This window comes from Arachis hypogaea, chromosome 3, assembly GCF_003086295.3.
Source record: "Arachis hypogaea cultivar Tifrunner chromosome 3, arahy.Tifrunner.gnm2.J5K5, whole genome shotgun sequence".
In the NCBI taxonomy this organism is placed as follows: Eukaryota; Viridiplantae; Streptophyta; class Magnoliopsida; order Fabales; family Fabaceae; genus Arachis; species Arachis hypogaea.
The window spans coordinates 51,597,390-51,624,169 of record NC_092038.1 but is presented as its reverse complement, the minus strand read 5'-3'; the positions used below and the strand labels follow the sequence as shown (position 1 = coordinate 51,624,169).

Sequence of the window (26,780 nt, the reverse complement as noted above, 5' to 3'; positions counted from 1 at the left end):
GGATTGATGGATTGAGCAACTTTAGTTAGGTGATGAATTTAGTTAAGCGAATATTTGATGATTTGATTGAAACTTGATTAACAGAAGTAAAATTGCAAGAAAATAAAAGGGAGAATGAAAATTTGCTGAATCTTAAAGTGCAGAAGAAGTAAATTGTAGGGACTTAAAGTGCAAGAAAGTAAACAAGCTGAAACTTAAACTGCAAGAAAGGTAATGATTGAAACTTAAAGTGCAAAAAATGTAAATTGCTAAATCTAAATTGCTCGAAAACTTAAATTACATGAAGAATAAAGGGATTTGGGTACTGGGATTCAAAACAAAGCTAGAAAATGTAAAGTGCAGTAAATTAAAGAAGTATGAGATGAAGAAAAATTGCAGAAGAACCAAAACAGAAATGAAAAATTGCAAAAGAATCAAAACAGCAAGAAAGCTTAGCTCAATTGTGAAATCCTAAAAGAGAAATTGACAATTGCAAAAGTGTAACAAGAACAGAAAGCAAATCTAAATCCCAATTACTCTCTTGAATAAACAGTAAAGAAGAAATTGCAAAAGAAATAAAATGAAAGCAGAAAGAAAGTTCAGATCCAATTTCCAGTTCTTAGAACTATAAAAAGGAAAAGTAAAAGATGATTCTCAGATGAAGAATTTCAGTGGAGTTCTTCAATCCGTATTCAAAACCCAAAACAGAAAATTAAAGTTGCAGAAGAAATTAAAATGAGCACAGAAAACAAAATTTAGATCTGATCCCAATTTCCCAAAATTCTAAAGGAAAATTAAAAAGAGAAAACTAAAAATGAGCTAAAAGTAAAAGTCTGTGTGTCAATCCAAATCAAATTTGATCCTATTTATACACTTTCTATTTTCAGTCATTGAGCAATTAGAATGGGCTTTTGGATTGGCCTTGAATGAAATTGGGTTGGGTGCATTGTGAAGCTCCCAGTGGAGCGCTCAGTGTGCTTTGTGAGCACTACGTTCACTTTACCAGGGCATGACCCCTCACGTGCTGAACTCCTTCTACTAGAGCTCACTTATTGAGCACTCAGTTGCTTTGTCGAGTGCTGCACCTTGTGTGCTTCCTTGGTTGAGCGCTTCTCCTCATAGTGCTCCTTTACTGACCGCTACCCTTTCTCCTTAGGTGTGTGCCTTTCTTCTTTGGCCAGCGCTCCCTTATTGAGCGCTACGTTCATTATTTGAATGCTGCCTGGTACGGATGGCATGAAACCTTTGCTCCAAAGCTTGAGATCCACGAAAAAGTTAAGAAAGTGAACGTGGCACTCACTTCCAAAGTGAACGCAAGCTGTTTGTGTTCCTAAGCGTGGCGTTCTCTATTTGAACGTAACGCTTCCCTAATTGCTTCCCCCTTTTCTTCATTTCTTCACCTACAAGCAACCAAACAACCAATCAAAGTCTCACCAAAATCACAAAGTCTTTGTATCATTCATGAAATCAATTAATTCTAGCATAAAACCTATGATTTTGTGTAAAATAAATAATGTTTGATTGATTCAAAACAATCATGAAACTCCACTCCAATCACTTACTTGTTGTGCAAGAAAGTGCATAAAACTTAATGAAACTAATGAAAAATGCTTATGAAACTAGCATAAGATGGCTTGTCATCAGTGACTACATTTCGTGTCAAACGCGCGAAAGGTACACAGTTCCATCACAATTCTCTGGTTTATGTACCGGGGATGGCAGCATTCAAATATGACACGTGTGCGTCTGCCACGCCCATGCGTGGAAGGTCAAAAATTCAAATGACGCATACGCGTCAGCGAGGTGCACGCATGGGTCGGTTTGTGCCTCTAGCACCCCACCTGCATGGTTCCAATGCAAATCTCTAGTTTTTGTATTAGAGCATTACAGCGTTGCATATGACGTGTGCGTGTCGGCCATGCACACACGTGACACACAATTTTTTTTCAATAAACATGCTACCAAAGTAATGCCAAATATTATTAAACAATTGAAACCACAACTTAAACTAAAGAAACCTAACTAAAAATAAAAATTCAACTTATTACCAATATAAACAAAAGGGAAAATAGGAAGAATTTACCATGGTGGGGTGTCTCCCACCTAGCACTTTTAGTTAAAGTCCTTAAGTTGGACATTTCGTGAGCTCCTTGTCATGGAGGCTTGTGCTTAAACTCATCTTGAAACTTCCACCAATACTTGGACTTCCAATAAGCTCCAACATTTCCAAAAAAATTCACCAAGGCTTGATGAAGTTCTTCACATGCTTTGAGCTTCCAAAGTTGATCCTCTTGTACGCCAGGATCCCAAATCTTGTTTCTATACCCGTCTTCAAGTTAATCATCAAATTCTCATGCAGGTGGTAAGCAAGCCGAATTCTCAATTAAATACCCAAACAACTTTCTAGACCCAAGCAATCTAGCTCTACACCAACCTTTGCACTTCAACGTTAAACATGCAACCAAATTGAACCTTGCATGACAACTCCTACTACTAACCATCTCCCTTGTGCTCTTAAAGCCACAAAGAGCTTTAAGTTGACCATCCGTCTCAAACAAACCATACTCAAGAGGAAAAGTAAAGTTTAAGGATAAGAATTTTATCTACGTAAATATTGTGTTGGATGGCAATGGCTTGGAGAGAGGTATTTTTAATGATCTTGCAAGCTCTACTCTCTTGTGCTCTTTTTTGATAACTTCCACCTCTTGACACGCTTCTTTAATTTCAACCTCTTCCTCTCGATAGCTTTCTTCCATTTCAATTCCTTGCTCACCAACTTCTTCTGTACATTCCTCATTATTTAAGTCATGTGCTGGAGGTTGCGCTCTAGCCTCCTCAACATCAATTTCAAGCTTCTTGGAGGGAGGTTCTATGACTTGAGATTCCCATGGAGGTTCCGCATCTCCTAAGTCTTCAACCATTTCGTCGCCTTCAACAATTATAGCTTCCTCTAGTTGTTCCAATACAAAATCCCACTTCTTTTTCTCCATCGGAGTTTCTAATCTCTCTTTCACGCTACATTGTTCTATTGATTCTCCACAATTGGCAATGGAAGTGCTTTGAGTGCATGAGTATTAGGAGGCCAAAGTGTTTACTACTTCGGTCAAGGTAGCCATGAATTCTAGTGTCCTCTTTTAAGTTTTACGTGAGAGAATCATCTCTTGGGGCTTGGGGTGGATAGAAGGGTTTATTATTTGAAAGGAAGGGTTCAAGATAAGAGGGTGGTTCATCTTGAGAAGGATATGGAGATGGTGTATATTGAGGTGGTATATGGGAGAATGGTGGTTCTTGGGAGTAATTGTGTTGGAATGTGGGTGATTCTATAGGTTGTCTTTTATAGTGGTCACAAGGATGAGTTAAGGGTGATTGGTTGTATGAGGGTATGGATCATAGGTTGGTGTTTTGTAAAATGGGACTTGTAAGGTAGGTTGAAAACTATATTGAGGAGGGGGTTCATAGGCATATGGTGGTGGTTGTTGGTAGTCACAGGGAGGTCCACCATAGCCATTGGATTGGTATGCATCTTGGAATGGCCCTTGCTCATAATGCATTGGAGGAGGTTGTTTCCATGAAGGTTATTCATAAGCTTGAGGCTCCTCCCACCTTCGATTGTTCTATCCTTGATGCATGTTCTCATTGTAATCTCCATTTCCTACAACATAATTTGAAACAAACCCATAGCCAAAGTGGTAAGAATCATAATGAAAAGAAAAAATAAAAACAAAAACTAATAAGAAATGAGTAAACAAAGTCCTAAAACTAGCAAAAACTAACAAAGAAGCAAAAAGGCAAACATATTCACAATATTAACAATAACCAATAACAAGGCACACATATGCAATTCCTCGGCAACGGCGCGTAAAACTTGACGAAGGAAAAATGTCGGTAAATATTTTCACAAAAGTATTACGTTGCAAGTATAGTTCTAAACCGACAATTAAACCTCAATCAACGTTTATATTGTTTGTCACTTAAGCAAACCCAATAAAATTAACCGAAGTATTTAAACCTCAGATCGTCTTTCAAAGAAATTGCAGGGAAGTGTAGTTTATTATTGGCTATGAGGTATATTTTGGGCTTTTTGTAATAAGAAACAAGAAAGTAAAATGGCAATAAAATAAACTAATAACTGAGAAAAGTCCTAGCAAGAGGTAAGAATTGGAATTCCTATTCTCATTATCATCCTATCAATTGTGATGGTATATGTAAATTGCCTTCACTCAGTTAACCTCTAACCAACGAAGGAAAGTCAAGTGCGTACAATCAACTTGAATTCACAAGTCCTAGTCAAACCATAGTGAAATACTAGATTTAGTGAAGTTCAAGTTAACCAGAAATCTTCAATTACCATTCAACAAGAGACTTTGATAATTCAAGAGTCTCCAAATCATCAACTCAAGCCAAGAACACAAAAATCTATTTTAAAATCCAACCAAGCATTTCATCAAACACTTGGAAGGTACCAAATAAAAACATAGAAAATTCACACGAATTATTAAATCTAAACTACCAAATGCAAGAATCAATAACCAACAATTAAAGAAAGAAGCAATAAACATGAAATACCTCAAATTGCATTAAAAGAAAATTGAATCTAACAAGAATAGTTCATAAATGAAATTAGGGAAAATAAAGAAATCAACAAGAGAAGATAAACTAAGACACTAAAACAATAAAAGGTATAGGAGAACTAAATTAAAACAAGATAAAATTCTGAAACTAAGAAGAAATAAGACTAAAACCCTAAAAATCTAGAGAGAGGAGAGAGCCTCTCTCTCTAGAAGCCTACATCTAAAACCTAAAGTGTGTGAATGAATGAAAAGTGGAATTGTTTTAATGATTAGCTCCACTTCCCAGCCTCTTGTCTTCAATTTCGGGCCAAAAACTGGGTCAAAAGCAGCCCAGAAATTGACCCCAGCAGTTTTCTCGTAACTGAGGCACGTGACGCTTGTCATGCATACGTGTCGCTAGATATTGAACTTGCCACACGTATGCGTCATTTGTCTGCTTTTCAAATCTCTAAATTCTTGTGTTTCTTCCACTTTTGCATGCTTCTTCTTCATTCTCCATGTCATTCTTACCCTATAAACTCTAAAAACACTTAACAAACATATTACAGCATCGAATGGTAATAAGAGAAGATTAAAAATTAGCAATTTTAAGGCCAAAGAAGCATGTTTTCAATTATAGCACAAAATTAGGAAGGAAACTTAAAAGCATGCAATTTACATGAATAAGTGTGAGAATAGTTGACAAAATCCTCTCAAATCAGTACAAAATAAACCATAAAATAGTGGTTCATCAGTCGCATCCCTTAACTCCTCCAACGAAGTCGCCGTCGCATTCCCCCACCGAAGCCACTTGATATCGCGAAAACTGTCTCTCAACAATTTTCTACCGACAAGTCAACCGGATTATCGTCAAGTAAAAACTCACTATTGAGTAAGGTTGAATCCTACAGGGATTGGTTGGTTGATCAACGTTAATTGAAAGATTGTTCTAGTTGAACTCAATCGGATTTGAAATTAGGATCGCAGAATGTAAATTGGCAGGAAACTTAAATTGCAAGAAATTAAATGGACAGAAATTAAATTGCAGAATGTAAGAACAGTAACTTAAATTGCAAGAAATTAAATGGGAATGGGGATTAAGCATCAAATTAAAGAACGGAATGTAAAAGAATGGGTAGATCAGAGATGGGAAAGCTCATTGGGGTCAGGAGATGTTATAATTCTCTAAATCAAATTCTTTTTTATCTCTTCCTCAATCAATATATTCATTGATCTCCTTGACAATCTTAAATTATTAGATCCTAATTCCTTGGCAATCTAATCTCTCTAAGAATGAACAATTGCTCAATTCCTTGATTTAAGTGCTCATGGGAAGAGATGAAGTATGGTCACTGATTATACCACAGATATTCATAGATCAAAGTGTTGGTAGGATTACATGTCACGATATCCATCCAAACCCCAATCTAATCCAATGTGAGAAAGCATTTCTAGCATGATCTCCTCATTCCTCTTCCGAGGTTCAGAGGAGATCCAATTATGAATAGCTTCTTTTCTAAGATAACTATCCAATTGGATGAAGACCGAAAGCTTTCTAGCAAAATCAAGAGAAAAGAAAGAAGAAGAAGAATGAAAACTAATATTGATCCATTGAATTACACAGAGCTCCCTAACCCAATGAAAGGGGTTTAGTTGTTCATAGCTCTAAGAATGGAACACGGAATAGAAAAGTACATTGCAGAAAGAACAAAATTGAGAGAAAGATAAAATTGGCAGAGTTTCAGTACTCAGTGTATCAGCCCCCTTACTGACTTGAACTCTAAGATATTTATACTACTTTCTTCAATTGATCTTCAAATCATCTTAATTAGGTATTTGGCCTTTGTTGAAGTTGATTCAATTGGCTCCCATGCTGTTGAGAAAAATGGTGATTTGAAATGCAGGGTTCTGATGCCCACGTTTGAGTTCACGTTCGAGAGCAAACATTGAGTCAAACGTCCTTTAAAGAAAATTGATTATGGACGTTTTGAGCAACATTTGACTCAACGTTGAAGTGCCAATATTTTCTTGTGCACGCGCACGTGTGATATACGCGTGCGCGTGGATTGTACAAATAACCATTTCATGCATCTGCACTGCCTATGCGTATGCATGTTTGGTGCCAGAATGCTTATCCACGCGTGCGTGTTTCCTACTCGTGCGCGTGGATACAAAATCCCCAAATTGAATTTTAAAACATTTTTGTACATGTTGTCCTCAACGTTGGACCAACAATGTTCCCTCCAGTGTTGATTCATCCACGCATACGCGTCACTGACGCGTGCGCGCGGATTACCAAATTTCACTCTCACACGTACGTGTGCGCGTCGATGCGCTTTTCCAAAATTGAGTTTTAAACTTTATATCGCGCACGTTGGCATCAACGTTTGAGTGGCAACGTTCCCTCCAATGTTGGCCTATCCACGTGTGTGCGTCACCTACGCATGCGCGTGAATTGGCAAAATTCACAATCCACGCCTACGCGTATAGCACGTGTACGCGTCACCACAACTTTTCTAATTTTTCAGAAAGCACGTTGTGTCACTAGCGTTGGAGGTAACGTTGGCTCACCATCGCTCCCTCCAATGTGGGTATCAGATAATTATGCAGAACTTGCTCTGCCTTCCTTCATTCCAATGTTTGAGGCAACGTTAGTGGTCCAACTTTGGCCACCAACGTTGCTTCCTCTTCGTCCTTTCTATGGCCATTCTTTAACCTCCTTCCATGCAATTCTTCACCTGTCATCAACCAATACATGCATCAAAGCCTTGCTAATATCATGAGATATTGCATCATTCTTATCGCACAAGTAATTATGGCATAAATCTCATAAAAAACATCAAATTAACTATGTTTGAATGAATCAAGGTGTGTATGAACTTTTAACGCAATTGATTGCTTATAGCTCAAGAAAGTGTATAAAACCTACTAAAAACAAAAGAAAAAGGCTAGTGAAACTAGCCTAAGATGCCTTGGCATCACAACACCAAACTTAAATCTTGATTTTCCCCAAGCAAGCAATGAATTATTGAGAAGAATGAATGAAATAGAAGGTAATACATGTCTATATCAGCAAGTAATTGAAATTTATTCATGGGGTTTTATGCAGAGAATGTTGCAGCTCATTTTTTATTGATTCTTAGGTGAGAAGTGTCCCTTTAAGCATCAACCGACATACTGCTATGACCTCTTATTATTCATCCTTGGTTATTTCTTTTCTTTGTTTTTCTTTGTCTATGAACTTATTCTCCATTATAGCTTAGTGTCATGTTTTTGAGGCGACTCATTAAGGTAGGCTTTCAGTCAACACTCCCGAACCAGTTGGTTCAAGGTGCTAGGTGTTGTAACACTCCTAAGGACTTAACTACCCAAGTCTCTCCTCAGTACATATCCACTATAGACACATGGTTTGTTATTCATTCTTTAGGCCTTGGTGTCCAGCACCTCTTTGGGTTACTAAATATTTTGTGACAAGGTTGCTCTTGATTGTGAATTTTCAGTTTACAATCCCGAGTTAGTTAACCCAAGTTGTCAAGTGATGAAGCACTCCTATAAACTTACTCATTCAAGCATATCCTTGTACAAAAACACCACAGACACATGCCTTAAGATTAAACTATATGTGCCTAGCTTTTATTCTTTATTTCTTTCATATTTATTCTTTCTTTCTTCCAAGGGTTTCTATTTGTTAAGATTCATAGGCAGCAGCTAAGTTTACACTAAAGAGGGACACTCTACCTTTATATTCATTATTAGTGAGCTAGCTACACAATCAAACACATATACCACCACTCAATCTTTATTTTATTCCTTACCAAATGGAACTGATTCACTTCTATTCAAACATTTCTTTTATTTAATTAAAACAAGGGGGCAAGACATACATTCAAGCAAGTGAAGTTTACCCAGACATTTAGACTAAAACACTTATTTGGAATTTAAAGAAACAACTAACGGAATTCAATCATAAGTATACTATTCAGCAGGGGTTTATTCAAATTTCCAATATCAGCAAGTCAAGGTACAAGCAATTAAGTGACAATACAACCTTTTGGCATCTTCTTTGTTGTTCATCACCCTTCCTAGCCTTGGTATTCTCTTTCTCCCTGGATGATGGTGCATAGCTTTCCCAAAGGTTTGATTGTCTTCCTGCAAAACTATTGAAGTTGCTTGTTCCCCAAGCACTCGAGAAATGGTAAGTCTATATGTATGCTTGTGATTTTCAGAACTTAAGTTGGTGTGTGAACATCAAACTTAATTCCTTTCTTACTTCTAAATGCTACAAGGTGAACATACATGTGAAACTGCAAGTGCTTTTATCAAGAAGTTAAACTATGACTGAAAATAAAAAATTTGTCAAGTAGTTTCTCTGATTGCTTGGAGCTTCTAACCAGTTATGCTGAAAAATGCAATGTGCTCCTTTAGGGAAGTCTATGGTGAAACACCAAACTTAGGATTGCACATTCATCTCTGAATTTTCTTGGTGTGCAACACCAAACTTAGCTCCTTTCAATGTAGAAAAGCCTTCTTGAATTTTATTTATTGACTAGCCATGAAAAGGAAATTACCTTTGGTTGGGTTTTCTCCCAACAAGCGCTCTTTTAACATCACTAGCTTGACATTGGTTCTCTATTAGGGAGGGTTATAGTGCCTCAGATCCTCCCCTCGCACAGTGAAGCTATCTCCACTTGATTCCTTGATAATTTTCACATGTTCTAAGGAGAGAATTTTTCTGATTGTGTATACCGGAGGTAGCTGAGATGAAATGGCAGGAAAATGAGGTGGGAGTAGTGGAAAGTGGGTTGATATCACCTTGTCCTCTGGAGAAAAATCCTATGTGAGAACCTTTTTATTTCTCCACCTCCTTGGGATCTTCTTTTCCATTCTTTTCTCTCCTCCCAGTAATGTTTCATCTAAACTTGTGTCAGGAGGGTCTTTTTTTGTCTCCAATGAAGGCTGTGACACTAACTTTTCCTTGGTTTCCTCAGTCTATAACTTCATCTTTACTTCTTCCTTCTCTTTCATGGATAACTTTAGACTCTCTGGGGCTGATTCATTGGGTGCTTCTCTCTGATCAGTGTCACCAGAATCACTTTTTATGCAGTCCTTTTCTTGATCTAAATCTTGTGATGGGTTGAAAACATGGAAAGTGAGTTTCTCATCATGTATTCTCAGTATTAACTTGCCTTGCTCCACATGTGCCCTGACAGTGGCTAGGAATGGTCTTTCTAGGATGATCGGATGAAGGTAAATTTCCTCTATTTTGATAATAACAAAAAATCTGCCGGCAAAAAATACTTCCCAACCTTTACCAGTATGTTCTCAACTACTCCTAGTGCTTGTTTCTGGGTTTTATCCACCAGCTGAAGGATCACATCCGTGGGTTTCAACTCATTAATTTTTCGCTTTTTCATGAGAGATAGAGGCATTACATTGATGCTTGCTCCCAAATCACAGAATCCTTTATCAATCATGGTACCCCCTATGGTACAAGGGATGTGAAAGCTCCTTGGATCTTTTTTCTTTGTAGGCAAGTCCTTTTGGATGATGGCACTACATTCCTTGTTCATTACCACTGTTTGTCCTCCTTTCAGGGTGCTCTTCTTAGTAAGTAGCTCCTTCATACATTTTATGCATGTAGGCATTTGTTGTAGTGTCTCAAGGAAGGAAATATTGACATGAAGAAATTTAAATGTATCCAGGAATTTAGTATATATTTTCTCCTTCTCACCTCCCCTGAGTCTCTGGGGAAATGGTGCTTGTGGCACAAAAGGCTTGAGGACTTCTTTCTATTTTTGTTCCTTCCTCTGCTCAGGGCTAGCCATTTCTTCTATCTCCCTTACATTCTTCCTTCACTATCCTTCATCATGATCTGAGTGTCTGGAGCATTCTTCCTTCAGGACTTCTTCACTACTTAGATTGATTGACTTGCATTCTTCCTACCTTACTTTTTGGGTCTCTCCTCTTGGGTTCTTTTTAGTATTACTTGGGAAGCTATCAGTGGACTTTGGAAATTGTTGAGATAGATAACCCACTTGGGACTCAAGTTTCTTAATGGTTTCTCCTTGACTTTTCATACTAGCTCTCACTTCCTCCTTAAAGTTTTTCATATCTTCAGATTTCTTGCAGAGGCCTACAAGCATAGTTTCGATCTTGGACATCCTATCCTCAGAAGGTGGGTTCGGAGTGTGATGTTGAGGTTGTTTGTTTTGGGTTTGGTATTGTGGCTGGGGATAATTATTTTGTGAGGGTTAATATGATCTTGAGTTGGACTGTTGGTAAGTGGAATTATTGAATTGGTTGGAGTTGTGGGGTCTGTGATTTTGGTTCTGGTTTGGATGGTTTCCCCTCCCAAAGTTTGGGTGGTTCTTCCAACCTGGATTGTAGGTCTTGGAGTATGGATTATGCTCTTGTCTAGATGAATTTCCAATGTAGTTAGCTTGTTCCCAGTCAACTCCTTCCTCTGTAATTGACTCTGTTTGAGGTGATGGTTGAGTGTGGATAGCTGCAGCCTAATTATTTTTCATTTGCTTGGTCAAATCAGCTAGTTGCTTTGTGATCATCTTGTTTTGGGCCAGGATTGCATTCATGTTGCTTAGCTCCATGACTCCTCTGTTGTTGCTTCTCTCAGAGGCATAGAAATACTCATTGTCAGCCACTGTTTCTATGACATCAATGGCTTCTTCAATAGTCTTCTTCTTGTTAAAGGAGCCTCTGGATGAGTGGTCCACAGCTTTCTTTGATTCATAGGAAAGCCTTTTATAAAAGATGTGCAGTTGCACCCACTCATTAAACATATCAGGGGGCATTTCCTTGTCAAATCTTTGAATCTTTCCCATGCTTCATACAAGGTTTCACCATCCTGTTGCCTGAATGTTTGAACCTCTGCTCTCAGCCTATTGACTATTTGTGGATGATAGAACCTTGCCAAGAATTTATTTACTACATCCTTCCAAGCTGTGAGGCTTTCCTTGGGAAATGATTCTAGCCACTTGGATGCTTTATCCCTTAGAGAGAAAGGGAATATAAGCAATCTGTAGGCATCAGGATGAACTCCATTTGATTTCACAGTATCACAGATCCTAAGGAATGTAGTGAGATGCTAATTAGGGTCTTCTTGAGCACTTCCTCCGAAAGAACAATTGTTTTGGATGAGAGTGATGAGTTGAGTTTTCAATTCAAAGTTATTGGCATGGATGGTTGGCTTTTGAATTCTGCTCCCACAATTCCCAAGATTGGGATTAATGTAGGAACCCAACACTCTCCTCTCTTGTCCAACAGGGTTAGCTGCACCTTCTCTGGCATGATTGTTTACCTCCCTTTCATGATGGTTTTCCATATCATCCTCCATGTTTATATCCAAATCTTCCAGTTCTTCCTCTCACCAATAGCCTTCTTTCCTCTTGATTCCCTCCTTAATCTAAGGAAGGTCCTCTCTGGTTCACTATCAAAAGAGGTTGAGGTTTCCCTTCTTCTACCTGTCATACAATGAACAAGTACAAGAAATGGAAAGTGCAAAGTCTACTGAAACAGAGTATAGTTAGCTTGGTTAGAGCAATTTATCAAATGGTTAGTGGGTTAGCTTGCTGGAAAGTACGAAAATAAAGAAAAATAAAGAAAAACAACTACAATAGCAGAAAGTAAAATTAAACAGCTGAAATTGAAATTCAAAAGAAAAGAAAAATGCTCAATATAGTTATCCTCCAATTTAGTAATTGTCAATACAAAACCAATCCCCAGCAACGGCGCCATAAACTTGATATCGCGAAAATTGTCTCTCAACAATTTTTTACCGGCAAGTGCACCGGATTATCGTCAAGTAAAAACTCACTATTGAGTGAGGTCGAATCCCACAGGGATTGTTGGTTGATCAACGTTAATTGGAAGATTGTTCTAGTTGAACTGAATCGGATTTGAAATTGGGATTGCAAAATGTAAATTGGCGGGAAACTTAAATTGCAAGAAATTAAATGAACAGAAATTAAATTGCAGAATGTAAGAACAGTAACTTAAATTGCAAGAAATTAAATGGGTATGGGGATTAAGCATCAAATTAAAGAGCAGAATGTGAAAGAATGGGTAGATCAGAGATGGGAAAGCTCATTGGGGTCAGGAGATGTTATAATTCTCCAGATCAAATTCATTTTTATCTCTTCCTCAATCAATACATTCATTGATCTCCTTGACAATCTTAAATGATTAAATCCCAATTCCTTGGCAATCTAATCTCTCTAAGAATGAACAATTGCTCAATTCCTTGATTTAAGTGCTCATGGGAAGAGATGAAGTATGGTCACTGATTATACCACAGATATTCATAGATCAAAGTGCTAGTAGGATTACATGTCACGATATCCATCCAAACCCCAATCTAATCCAATGTGAGAAAGCATTTCTAGCATGATCTTCTCATTCCTCTTCCAAGGTTCAGAGGAGATCCAATTATGAATAGCTTCTTTTTCAAGATAACTATCCAATTGGATGAAGACTGAAAGCTTTCTAGCAAAATTAAGAGAAAAGAAAGAAGAAGAAAAATGAAAACTAATATTGATTCGTTGAATTACACAGAGCACCCTAACCTAATGAAAGGGGTTTAGTTGTTCATAGCTCTAAGAATGGAACACAGAATAGAAAAGTACATTGCAGAAAGAACAAAATGCAGAGAAAGATAAAATTGGCAGAGTTTCAGTACTCAGTGTATCAACCCCCTTACTAACTTGAACTCTAAGCTATTTATACTACTTTCTTCAATTAATCTTCAAGTCATCTCAATTGGGCTTTTTTCCTTCATTGAAGTTGATCCAATTCGCTCCCACGCTGTTGAGAAGAGAGGTGTTTTGAAATGCAGGGTTCTGATGCCCACGTTTAAGTTCACGTTCGATAGTCAAACATCCTTTAGAGAAAATTGATTTTGGATGTTTTAAGCAATGTTGGACTCAACATTAGAGTGTCAACGTTTTTTTTGTCCATGCGTATGCGAGACATACGCGTGCACGTGGATGGTACAAATTACCATTTCACGCGTCTGTGCTGCCTATGTGTACGCGTGTTTGGGGCTAGAATGCTTATCCACGCCTGCGCGTGGATACAAAATCCCAAAATTGAATTTTGAAACGTTTTCGCGCACGGTGGCCTTAGCGTTGGACCGACAACGCTCCTTCCAACGTTGATTCATCCATGCGTACGCGTCACTTACACATGCGTGTGGATTGCCAAATTTCACGCTCAAGCATGCGCGTCAATGCGCTTTTCCAAAATTGAGTTTTGAACTTCATATCGCTCGCTTTGGCATCAACGTTTGAGTGGCAACGTTCCCTCCAACGTTGACCTATCCACGCGTGCGCGTTGATTGGCAAAATTCATAATCCACGCGTGCGCGTATAGCACGCGTACGCGTCACCACAATTTTTCTAATTTTTTAGAAAGCACATTGTATCACTAGTGTTGTAGGTAACGTTGGCTCACCAACACTCCCTACAACATGGGTATCAGATAATTATGCAGAACTTGCTTTGCCTTCCTTCCTTCCAACGTTTGAGGCAACGTTGGTGGTCCAACTTTTGCCACCAACGTTGCTTCCTCTTCATCCTTTCCATGGCAATTCTTCAACCTCCTTCCATGCAATTCTTCACCTGTTATCAATCAATACATGCATCAAAGCCTTGCTAATATCATGAGAGATTGCATCATTCTTAGCGCACAAGTAATTATGGCATAAATCTCATGAAAAAGTATCAAATTAACTGTGTTTGAATGAATCAAGGTGTGTATGAACTTTTAACCCAATTGATTGCTTATAACTCAAGAAAGTGCATAAAACCTACTAAAAACAAAAGAAACTAGCCTAAGATGCCTTGGCGTCACCGTTAGTTGTCTATCGTCCTACTACTCCACTTTCATCTAATTTTAGGTTAGATGTTCCTTTTTTCTCTATTTTTTTTTGCCATTTTTTACACATAGGGTTTGTATTTAATTAATTATGAACCAATTAGAGTTTGATACTCTTCCTTTGAATAAACTTTGTCATGTGTTCTCTAAATAATCTGCTCTATTATTTGTTTTTTTTTTTTGTTGATTTATTGCAGTTTATAATTTATCCTCTTTTGCATATTATACATTAGGCTTATATTCCTCTTCTGCAAAATGAAAAGTTCTGCTTTTTCCAGGGAAAAACATTGTTGGTTGTTGCTGGATCTATGCTGTTATGGTTTGCAAGATGGTTAAATAGATTATCTTATGTTCTTTTAGATGCTAAGGGATATACATAGACTTGTGCTCTAGATTACAGGGATACTTGGTGCTTATTGTTGTAAGCATGTGGTCCATATTACTTTTTAGATGGAACATGCTCATATAGGAGAATTATTTGGTTGACTAACTAATTTGGGATATGATAATCGGCTTCTTAACATATATGTGTAAAGACGTTGTTTCTCATATTTTTATGGTGTTGGTGTTGTCTCTTACTATTGAGGACGTATTATCTTCCACTTTCCTTTTTATATCATTCTATTGTTTTGATCACTTCATTACCCAAAAATGAATAACAGTTGTTGACTGGGTCTACGACAATTAGTCATCCTCTCCCATATTCTGTACAAATACTTGTCAATAGAGGTTTTACCACAGTTATTTGGTATTAAAGCTCAATTTCAAGTCAAATTCAACTCTCGAGAATTATTGATTGGTATAATATACGTAAATCAGCGTCGAAATTTTCAATTCCTTCGGACTATGAGATTGATATGGGGGATTTAGTAGTTTAGGTAATTATTTTTTTACTATGTCAAATTTTTATTTAATATTTCTTCTTGTTTATGATGTGTGCTAACATATTCATGTTTGTGTTATTTTAACAGAGAACATGAACTTGTTTGTTGAAAGTTGTATTTTGACAATAAAAAAATATTTAATGTTGCAGACTTTATTTTATGGCTTTTTTTTAAATGAAAGTTGTATTTTAAGATTTTGTTTTATGAACTATGATTTGTTATTTGGTATTTCTAGACATGTAAATTGTAATTTTGTATAAGATATATTGGTGTGTTGTAATCATGTTTTGTGGTTTTTTTTTTAATTTTTACCTATAATTTTCATGTAAATGTTCAATATAAGGAGATAGCAAATGGGACCCTGCAAAGCTAGAACACAACGAATGCGAAAAACGAGGATGGGAACAATTATCTCCCGTAACAGGGATAGAAATAAAATCTAGGGGCGGGAACGGAGAACAGGAAGGCATCTCCTGCTCTCATCCTGTCCTATTAACATCCCTAATTTGTCTACTTTTGAAAAAGACCCAACAAGTTCACCAAAGTCCAAGGTTTTCAATTCAACCTAACTATTTTGTGGATACACACACTCATCCATTGCCATCTCACAATGGAATGCCAAGGAAATATAAGTACTAACTTTTAATTAATCATCAACGTTAGTCAATTTTGTATTAGAGTTTATAATTTAGAATCTAAAATTAAGAATTTAAAATTTAAAATTTAAATTTTAAGATAAAAAATAATTTTTAAAAAATTAATTGATATTAACTCAAAAAATTAATTACTTAATATTATTTCAAAATATCACTCACCCACGTTACTAAACTATATATTCTCACATTTAGATGCACAAATTAGAAAAGATGTATAAACATAAGATGTGTAATTGGAGCAAAACTTTTAAAATATGAGACTTCTGATCTCTCTAATCTATTTTATTTTATAGCTCCTAAATTGTATAAGTAACAATAAATTTAAATTCTTGCTATTTGCATAAGAATTATACAGTGTTAAACCCTAATTTGCCTTCATATATTTGATCGCCATTGCTATACTTATGCACAACAAATAAATTTGTGCATATAGTTGGTGAAAGTTATCAATAGCCTAGAGAAAGGAGGTTAAATTTATGGTCTTTTTTAAATTTGTACACTTTAACTTAAAATTAAATTTTATTTAGTGTTACTATTGAGTTTGCAATATTAATTATGCAGAAGACAATTTTGTTTTATCTCTTAACGATTGATTAGGAACAGAACAAACAAGTTACTTTTAAACATACTGAGTTGCTATGACTTCTGCTAAGTTAATTTTGCAGGAAATAATTTCATTTTGTCTCTTATCAAAAGAAACCATAAGCATAGTAGAGAAAAGAAAATAACACAGTCATATATCTTGTTTTTACCACCTTGTGCAATATGGCCTACATCCATACTACACCATAATAGTGGTGGAATTTCCACTATTTTTCACAAAGATTACAATCACCAATTTTCTAGAATTCTACCCAATCCTATCTGGGACAAACCAAATTTCTACCTAAATTTGATTTAGCTAGGTTCACTCCCTAGACTTTCAATCACTAAGTGCTCACCAAATTTAGTAAGGGAATCGCCCCAAGATCATGAATACAAAACAAAAATACAAACAAAAGAGTTTGAAATAATTTTATGATTTTTCGCCAAGAATATGCTCTTTGGCTTTTCTCTCAATGACGTTTTCTATTACCACACATAATGTATTTTTCCATTGATAAGAAACAAAAAAAAAAGATAAAAACTAAAGCACAAAAAATTCAATATAAAGTCATGATGGAGAAGAAAGGATAGCTTGAAGGCTATGAAGACCTAAATAGTATGCTCGCTCTCCTTACTTCGATTTCTGGCTGTTTACCCTTTTTAAAGAAGAGTAAAACTTTCAAAACTTGAGCATGGTTGAACACCTTTGACTTATTCTTCTTTTCCAAAATTTCAGATCAGAGACACATAGGAGAGATGGGATAGCAGCAGGGATTAGAGTTGGCATGCATCCTTACCTTACTGCTTCTCGTTCTTCCTTTCTCTTTTGGCTTCAAGAATCTGAGCCACTTATCCATTGTTTGTCTCCAAGTTTTGTTTTTGACCTTTGATTTGTAGCAGTGATACACAACTTTCATTTTCTTCATCTTATCTAAATAATACATGCAGGAGGAAGGCAACTTTAACAAGCTACAATAGAAGTATAAAGATAGAAATATTGGTCTGATTTTCTTTTGATTCAATCTTTGATTTTATTTTTGCTTTTTACACTAGCCTCTGACTTTTCTTCTTCTTTTCTCTTGCTGCTTCAACTTGGTGATTACCTTTTTTGTTTTAATGGAACCCTAAACTGGGCTTCTTTTTCTTTGCTTGATTTTGAAACTTTTCAACCTTGATTTAAGGTTAATCACGTGGGTTGCAGTTTTGAAGAGAAAAGGGAGTGTTTAATTGTTTGCTTACGAGCCAGAGAAGAGAGTGTTGCTTTTCTCCTTAATTTGTGATCAGTAAAAATTGTCATGGGCAACATGAGAATGAAATGTTTGCTTTTGATCTTGGGCTTGTTGCATAATAGCCTAATGAATTACACACACTATTGGGCTTTTTTTGAACATTTTATTTTTATGCACAATAAACACACACATCACAATATTTTTTTGGATTTTTAACCCAAGATTATAATATTAGTCATCATCATATTATTATTATTTTTCTCAAATTCAACAGTTGAAAATAAATTATTTGAGTAAATACCTTTTCTGATCCTTCACTCTTTATGCAAAGGATAAAATGTCTAAAAAATATGAAAATTTTTTATTGATCTTCAATCACTCAAATAAATGGTTTAATTGACCTTCTTACCAGTTATTAAATAGTGACCTGCTGATTATTTATGTATTTTTTTCCTCTAAAATTGAAGTTAATCGAGCTTTGCAAATTGATAGTGATCGATAAGGAATTAAAAATAACATTTATTCAGAATATATTTTATTAATTTAAATAAAAAAGGCAAAACATCCATATAGGAAACAAACATTATAAACGTAATGTATATGTAACAAAATATTATGTTGTATTTTTTTTTTTTGGTTATGAATTGTATGTCTTCAACCTCACCCTTTTCTTTTGGGATCATGTGAGTATTAAGAGTATTTACTCATTTTAGTCTCCAAAGGGACAAAATGATCTTTAATCCCTTTTGTGTGGAAACGACATCATTTTCTTTTAATTTTCATGATATCTCCTATAACTCTAATAGTTTAATATTCTGCAACTTCAAGCTGCACAACTGGTGCGGTATTTTACAACCGACAAACTAACCGGCAAGTGCACCGGGTCGTACCAAGTAATACCTTACGTGAGTAAGGGTCGATCCCACGAGGATTGATGGATTAAGTAACAATAGCGTTTGATAGGATTAGTTAGACAAGCAGAAAAGAGTGTTTTGGTATTCAAAGAGCATTAAACACAGACAAATAAATAAGTTGAGAATAATATAATGAGAAGATAGTTAAGGTTTCAGAGTTATCTATTTTTTCGGATTAACTTTTCTTACTCACTATTTTAATCATGTAGGATTTAATTTATGACAAACTATTTATGACTAGACCCTAATTCCTTTGACCTTCTTAATCTCCTCTAAAATTCATCAACTGCCAATTCCTTGGTCAATTAATTCCAATTAGAGGGTGAAGTTCAAATTCCAGTTTATATGCCACAAAAATTCTAATTACCCAAAAATAAGAGGATTATATGTCACGTATTCTGTTAAATCCAAATAATTAAAACTTAGGAGAATATGTTTTAAAGCTGTTGTTCAAGCAAAGAGCTTTTCCAAGTTTTACAAGAACTCAAATAGAAAGAGGGTCATACTTCCGTTCCACCCAAATTCATAAGATAAAAACGAAAACAATTCTTAAATTATAAAACCACACATGAATTAAAATAGAAAAAACAATAAAATCAATCCATACAAATAGACAGAGCTCCTAATCTTAACAATGGAGGATTAGTTGCTCATGAAATGCGGAATGTAAATTTCTATAGAATTCCCTAATGGAATCCCCCTAATGGAATCTACCTAATAGAAGAGAAGTCTCCCCTTTTTATAACTAATCCTAATTAATTTAAAATCTAATATTTAAAATTAAAATAATATCTTTTTCTATTTTAAAATCAAATTTGAATTTAAATCAGAATTAACTAACTACTCCGCGTCTTGTAACGCGGGGACCACTTGGCTTCACTGGATCCGCGCCTAACTTGGGTGCTAAAATGGGGCCCAGAAATTACCCCCAGTATTTTCTGCGTTTTCTGCATGTGGCGCATGTCACGCGTACGCGTTAGTCACGCGTACGCATCGATGGTCTTTTCTGCGAGTCACGCGGACGCGTCGGTCACGTGTACACATCGTAGAGCAAATCTTCAAATCACGCGTACGCGTCAGTCACGCGCACGCGTCACCATGGATATCTCCAAATCACGCGCACGCGTCAGGCACGCGTACGCGTCGCTCCTCGCTGCCATCTCCTTTGATTCTTGTGCTGCAGAAACTCCATCAAATTCCGCCGAATGCTACCTAAAATAAACAAAATTGCAAAATCCTCAAAGTAGTATCCATATTGGCTAAAAGATAATTAATTCTTTATTAAACTCAATAAATTAGATGCAAATTCACTAGAAAAAGATAGGAAAGATGCTCAGGCATCACAATACCAAACTTAAACTGTTGCTTGTCTTCAAGCAACCAAAACTAACATAAGCTTAGGATGTGAATTTTCATGAGAATGAGAGTTCGATTAAGCTCGTGTCTCTTTTTATAGTCGGGTTTATAACTGTAATCCTGGATAGGTTTGGCATGTCACTCTCCTTTGAATCAGGAGGATGTTATTGTCATTCTGAATTAGAATCCGAATAATATTATGAATTCTCTGATCTTTTATATTTCAGTTTAATCCTTGAACACAGCAAAATTTAGTTTAATTTATTTTTCTTTTGTGCTTTGCACCTTGAGCCTAGCCGTGACTTTAAATGTTTTGTCTCAAGGATTACTTGACACAGAAATACCACAAGCACTTAACTGGGGGACTCTCTTTGAGTCCTGATTTTTCTTTCAGTTACTCTCAGACAGTGGTGCTTAAAGCCTTTGGCATACTCTGTTAAACACACTTGGTCTCGACTCTAAGTTTTCTGTCTCAAGGATTACTTGACACAATCACACCACAAGCATATGACTAGGGAAGCAACTCTTTGAGCTTTTAATCATGTCTGACCTCCCTAGTCATTGATGCTCAGAGCCTTGGACCTTGCTTTTATTATTATTTATTTTTTTTCTTTTGCTGTTTCTTTTGCTTCAAGGATTAAATTTTTGTTTATTTCAGAGAAGTCATAATAATTCTCTAAATTCCTGTTCCTTATACATCAACATCCCTTGATTCAAATTCAAATATGCACTTTTCATATCATGCATTCAGAATTACTATTAATACCACAACATTTAAGTAAATAAGACTATTTAAAATTAACTTAATTTCTCATGCAATACATCACTTCTTTTCTTTTCTCTTTAGATTCAAGTTCAGTGAGTGGTACATGAAACATCGTTTCAGCATTAAAGCATTTAAGGGAAAACTAAACTAGACCTAGGATTCTCACTAATAAAGGATCATGCAGCAAACAACGCAAAATAGCAGAAAACCGGAACATAACCTAGAAAAAGAGGGGAGGAATAAAAAATATGAAAGGAACTCAACCACCTTAGTTATCCTAGCGGTCGCTATATTCTTCAGGTTGTGCTCCTCCGTGAAGATGATTCGCCTCCCTTTTGGTGCCATAGGAATAAACAGAAAAGCTTTAAGCAAAGCGTCAACACCAAACTTAAATGTTTGCTTGTCCTCAAGCAAACAAAATCTGAAAACAAAAACAAATGATAAGATGAAAGAAGAATAAAAGGATAAAGGAACAAGAGAGAATTAGGATTGGGAGAGAGAGAAGAAAATTAAAACTGGGCGGCGAACTAGTGTAATTGTGCGGCGCAGGCGACACGTACGCATGCAACACGCATTCGCGTGGGTTGCGAAATTTTCTTAAGGACGCGTAAGCATCAGGCACGCGTACGTGTGCCCTGGGTTTTATGCGATTCGTGCGAAACTAGCCGCGTGCACGCACAACTCTTTGTTCGCGTGGCTAGGGAACCAATATTGGCATACGACGCGTTCGCATCATGCACGCGCACGCTTGGATGTTTGGTCAAATGACGTGCATGCGTTAGGGACGCGTACGCGTGGTCAATTTTGTGCATCTAGCACACTTCCAGCCCCAAACCTACATAACTGTCTGCCAAACACATATTTACGTCAAAATTCAAGTCATGCGTACGCGTCAATGACGCGCACGCGTGGAGTGCCAAAATCACTAATGACGCGCACGCGTGGGCATGTTTGTGCGAAAGGCTTCATTCCTACGCCACTCCCACGCAACTCTCTTCATTTTTATTTTTTACACACACCCATCTGACGCGTACGTGTCAGCAACGCTTGCGCGTCGGGTGCTCTTCTTTCTCTTTTTTTATATCCGGTTCTTGTTCTAAAATAGCTGCATGATCAGAAAATTAGTACGAACTCAATAAAAATCAAATAAGTGAGAAAACTACTACTACGAAAAATAACTAAGAATGAAAAGGAATGATCATACCACGGTGGGTTGTCTCCCACCAAGCATTTTTAGTTAAAGTCCTTAAGTTGGACATGTGGTGAGCTCCTTGTCATGGTAGCTTGTGCTTGTACTGATCCAGGAATCTCCACCAATGTTTGTAATTCTAATGGCTACCGGGATCCCAAACTAGGCGCATAACGCCTTTGAGCAAGTTGAAGCAAGTGACAAGGCCCCAAGAGTGTTGATTGTGGGAATGAATTCCAGGGTCCTTAACCTTGCTTTTACACCCGTCTTCTTGTGGATCACCATTATTTTCACCGGGTGGCAAGCAATCTGAATTCTCACAGAGACATCCAAACAACCTTCTAGACCCATTCAATTGAGCTCTTCTCCAATCCTTGCACTTCAATTTGGAGCATGCAACCATATTGAACCTTACTTGACAACTCTTGCCACTAACCATCTTCCTCTTACTCTTAATACCACAAAGATCTCTAAGTTGACCATCCGTCTCCAGTAGCCCATATTCAAGTGGGGAAGTAAAGGTTAAGGATAGGAATTTTTCCCACTTGAATGTTGTATTAGATGGTAATGGCTTTGGGGAGGTCTTGCAAGCTCCACTCCCTTGTGCTCTCCTTTGATTTTTTCTACCTCTTTGCAAGCTTCCTCAATTTGAACATCTTCCTCTTGGTAGTTTTCTTCTAATTCAATCTCTTCTTCATTGTTTACCAAGGGCATGGGAGGTTGTGCATCTTCCTCTTCTTCCATATGTGAGGGTGGAAAGTTCTGTAATTCACTAAAGTATAAACTCCTTTGATTGGTTTCCTCACTTTCTTCCATAGGATCTTGCATTATATCTCTTGGGAAGGAATTTGCTTGTTCCACTTTCTGGTTCTTGATTATTGTCTGCACATATTTCTCTATATTTTTGACAATTGTCTTTATATCATGTAGGAATTCTTTCATGAGAAGCTCAAGATTTGATGGTATTTGAGATGAATAAGGAGATGGTGGCTCTTGATATGCATAAGAAGGAGATGCTTGTTCTTGATATGAATAGGGAGATGGTGGCTCTTGGTATGGGTAGAAAGATGATGGTTATTGATATGGATAGTGAGATGGTGGTTCTTGATATGAATATGGAGATGGTGGTTCTTGATATGAATATGGAGGTGGTGGCTCTTGATAGTTGGAACATGGAGCATTAAAGTTTCTTTGGTTTTGACTTTGCCAACCAAAATTTGGATAGTTCCTCCATCCACCATAGTATGAGTCACTACTCGGGTGTAAGTAGTCCATGTGATCTCTCTCCATTATTTTTCCTTAGCACAAAACACCAAACAGAATTAAATGCACCATGTGGTAAATAGGAAAGCAAAGAAGAGAGAATAACAGTTTTTTATTTAAATTTTTTTAAGAGAAAAATTACTACGGAACACCAAACTTAATTTCAAAAATTAAGAAAAACTTGATGCTATTTATTTATTAAAAAATTATTTATTATTTTTTTAAAAAAATAGATTTTAATAAAATTAAAAACGCCTAATCTAAGCAATCAAACAACTGATAGTTGTTAATCACAGTCAATCCCCGGCAACGGTGCCAAAAACTTGGTGCGGTATTTTATAACCCACAAAGTAACCGGCAAGTGCACCGGGTCATACCAAGTAGTACCTTACGTGAGTAAGGGTCGATCCCACGAGGATTGATGATTAAGCAACAATAGCGTTTGATAGGATTAGTTAGACAAGCAGAAAAGAGTGTTTTGGTATTCAAAGAGCATTAAACATAGATAAATAAATAAGTTGAGAATAATACAATGAGAAGATAGTTAAGGTTTCAGAGTTATCTACTTTTCCGGATTAACTTTTCTTACTCACTATTTTAATCATGTAGGATTTAATTTATGGTAAACTATTTATGACTAGACCCTAATTCCTTAGACCTTCCTAGCCTCCTCTAAAACTCATCAACTGCCAATTTCTTGGTCAATTAATTCCAATTATAGGGTGAAGTTCAAATTCCAGTTTATATGCCACAAAAATTCTAATTACCCAAAAATAAGAGGATTATATGTCATGTATCCTGTTAAATCCAAATAATTAAAATTTAGGAGAATATGTTTTCAAGCTGTTGTTCAAGTAAAGAGCTTTTCCAAGTTTTACAAGAACTCAAATAGAAAGAGGGTCATACTTCCGTTCCACCCAAATTCATAAGATAAAAACGAAAACAATTCTTAAATTATAAAACCACACATGAATTAAAATAGAAAAAAACAATAAAATCAATCCATACAAATAGACAGAGCTCCTAACCTTCACAATGGAGGATTAGTTGCTCATGGAATGCGGAATGAAAATTTTTATAGAATTCCCTAATGGAATCCCCCTAATGGAATCTACCTAATAGAAGAGAAGTCTCCCCTTTTTATAACTAATCCTAATTAATTTAAAATCTAATATTTAAAATTAAGATAATATATTTTCCTAGTTTAAAATCAAATTTGAATTTAAATCAGAATTAACTAACTACTCCGCGTCTTGTAACATGGGGACCACTTGGCTTCACTGGATCCGTGCCTAACTTGGGTGCTAAAATGGGGCCCAGAAATCACCCCCCAGTGTTTTCTACGTTTTTTGCACGTGGTGCATGTCACGCGTACGCGTCGATGGTCTTTTCTGCGAGTCACGCAGACACGTCGGTCACGCGTACGCGTCGCTGAGCAAATCTTCAAATCACGCGTACGCGTCAGTCACGCGCATGCGTTGCCATGGATATCTCCAATTCACGCGGACGCATCAGGCACGCGTACGCGTCGCTCCTCGCTGCCATCTCTTTTGATTCTTGTGCTACAGAAACTCCATCAAATTCCGCCAAATGCTACCTAAAATAAACAAAATTGCAAAAGACTCAAAGTAGCATCCATATTGGCTAAAAGATAATTAATTCTTTATTAAACTCAACAAATTAGATGCAAATTCACTAGAAAAAGATAGGAAAGATGCTCACGTATCAACAACATACACTATACAACTTCAATGTTCATAAGAAAAAAACTTCTTAACTTGTTCTGAACCCAATTTGCTTCTCACCAATTCAATGCAGTTTCAAAGATATCATGATTTCCTTCACACCTTTCTTCTGAAATCCACAAAAATCTAAACCTATTTAGGGTTTTTCTTTATGCACATGGAATTCGACATAAGCATTGAAATTTCTTGAATACGAGATGCCATTGATGATGTGGTGTATGATTCAAGGTCGCAAGGAGAAGTTGGTATCGCGGGCCATCATATTCAACTTCCTTTGGGGTTTGGGAATCGTCCCTGATGAGTTGCATGACCTTGAGCTACCTTCAACAATTGAAGTCATGAGAGAGCGCATTGAGTTCCTCCAGAAGCTAGGGCTAACAATTGATGCCATCAACGACTATAGTTTGATGTTGGGATACATTGTGAGGAAAGTAGTTCAATGTGAAGGATTAGGGTTATGGGAAATATGATGGAAATTGGTAGAAAATAGCATCGTTTCAACACAAAGGAGGCCAGGAATCATTTTGTCCTTATTGTCCACATGGCACTTAACGTCTGATAGAGAATGTTAAGATGATATATACAGCTTTGTTAGGAGTTGATGAAATAAAGTTGGCCAGGAACCTAAGTGACTGACGTTAGGATTTTTGCTAGTAAAGAATTCTATAAAATATAGTCGCGTTGTGAGAATAGATTCTAAACCAACAGAAAATCTCTTCGTACAAACGTTTTGGTTATCACAAGTAAGAAACCCCTAAATAAATTGATAATCGAGTATTTAAACCTCGGGTCATCTTCTCAAGGAATTGCAGGGAGGTATGTTCTTATTATTGGTTATGAAGATTATAAATCGGGGTTTTGAAAGTAAGGAAGAAGTATGTTAAATGACAAGTAAAATAAATAAATAACTGTAAAATAAACTCTTGGCAAGGTATGCGAAATTGGAAGTCCTATCCTAATTATCCTTATCAATGATGATGAAAATTGAATCTTAATTTTACTTAGTTAACCTTTGCTAGTGCAAGGGAAGGTCAAGTGACTAATTAGTTTGATCTTAAAATCCTAGTTAACTCCTAAAAAATATTGGGATTATTGAAGTTCAAGCTAATTAACAAAGATAGCAATTATCGATCACGTTGAGTCTAATAACTCCTGAGTTACTGATTTCTTAACCAAGACCAAAATGAAAACTAAATCATAAATAGAGCAAAACAATCATGAGTCTGAAATACTTCAAATTATATTGATTAAGAAAATCCTAACATGAATGGCTCATAAGCCAATTGGGCAACATAAATCAGATACAAATGAAAGCATCAGAGTAAATAAAAGTAGAAGAGAAGCATATATTATTGAACCTGGTACGAAGAAACAATCCTAATGATTAAAAGAAATCCTAAATCCTTTAAGAGGAATCTTAATCCTAAGAGAGAGGAGAGAACCTCTCTCTCTAAAAACTACATCTAAAACCTGAAATTGTGAGTAATGATTGAATGATTCCTTCTGCTCCACTCCCAGCCTCTAATCTGTGTTTTCTGGGCCGAGAATTAGGTCAAAAACAGCCCAGAAATCACTCCCAGCACTTTCTGGTCCGTACAGGTCACGACAAAGTGACGCGGAGGCGTCATCCACGCGTTTGCGTGGAATGAGATTCGCAGATGCGACGCATCCGCGTGGAGCGCGCGTTCGCATCATCTATCTGTATGGACACTATGGCAAATTATATATCAAATCGAAGCCCCGGACATTAGTTTTCTAACTCAACTGAAACCATCT

General features: G+C 36.6%; 1 non-coding gene and 1 pseudogene across 1 annotated transcript; both read left to right on the top strand.

Moving 5' to 3' along the window:
- Window positions 1-11,320: 11,320 nt before the first annotated feature.
- LOC112793753 (small nucleolar RNA R71) lies at window positions 11,321-11,427 on the top strand. The gene has a single exon (XR_003198450.1). It is a non-coding gene; the product is annotated as a small nucleolar RNA R71 (small nucleolar RNA).
- Window positions 11,428-25,201: 13,774 nt separating this feature from the next.
- LOC112777238 (large ribosomal subunit protein eL18-like) overlaps window positions 25,202-26,780 on the top strand; it is a 45,534-nt pseudogene continuing 43,955 nt past the window's right edge.